At 40.8% G+C, this 921-nt stretch overlaps 1 pseudogene; it reads right to left on the bottom strand.

The window, feature by feature from the left end:
- Positions 1-342: 342 nt before the first annotated feature.
- On the bottom strand, positions 343-461 carry LOC127642073 (uncharacterized; annotated as a pseudogene).
- Positions 462-921: the final 460 nt, after the last annotated feature.

Genomic DNA, 921 nt, shown 5'->3' with positions numbered 1-921 from the left:
GCTACCAGCAGGCCATTTAAAGAAAATAATAAGCCAGTGGCCAAAGAAAACTCTTCTCTACTTAAAAAATGACCTCAGGACGCTTTATTTCGGATGTGTCCACCACATTTGCACTGCACTTTGTTTGTTCTTTCCTACTCTGTATGTTGCAGTCAAGAAAGAGCAAAAAAAAACCTCTACTGCTTTCTTTAGGAGGCAAGATAAATGAGCAGGCTGTCCTTTGCCACAAAGAAAGCTAAATGAAAGAAAATCAATCAAACAACCAATTTCCAAGGATAAATAAATAAATCCCAGTTGAGCCAGGGGGGAGTGTATGAGTTAAAACAAACAAGGAAAAGCAAAATATTACAGCACCTGGTATTCCCAGGAAGTCTCCCATCCAAGTACTAACCAGGCCCAACCCTGTTTGGCTTCTGAGATCAGACGAGTTCGGGCCTGCACAGGGTGGTATGGCCGTAAGCGAGTGCTGTGGCTACCAGCAGGCAATTTAAAGCAAGCGCACTGCACGCATCCTTATGCTGCTCTCCCATCATTAAAATATGTCTTGTACTGCAGATCTAAAAAAAAGAGACAACAGGCCCTTTCCTCTCAGACATTGTCTATTTTTATTTATTTCTCTTTTTGAAAAGGTAAGTGCCTCCTCTCTATTCATTCAATTTCACAGGAGTCGTCCACAATACCTTTTTCTGCATACCTGTGTCATAGCTTCCATGTGCTTTGCTAAAAGAGGGCATACTCAGCTGCACAATTATATGCTTAACACGTAATAATAATCCAGTGGCCAAAGAAAACTCTTCTCTACTTAAAAAATGACCTCAGCACGCTTTATTTCGGATGTGTCCACCAAATTTTGGAAGCACTGCACTTTGTTTGTACTTTCCTACTCTGTATGTTGCAGTCAAGAAAGAGCAAAAAAAACAA

Source organism: Xyrauchen texanus, unplaced genomic scaffold (assembly GCF_025860055.1).
Source record: "Xyrauchen texanus isolate HMW12.3.18 unplaced genomic scaffold, RBS_HiC_50CHRs HiC_scaffold_347, whole genome shotgun sequence".
NCBI lineage: Eukaryota > Metazoa > Chordata > Actinopteri > Cypriniformes > Catostomidae > Xyrauchen > Xyrauchen texanus.
The sequence above is the reverse complement of the archived record's forward strand: the minus strand, read 5'-3'. Positions and strand labels throughout refer to the sequence as shown.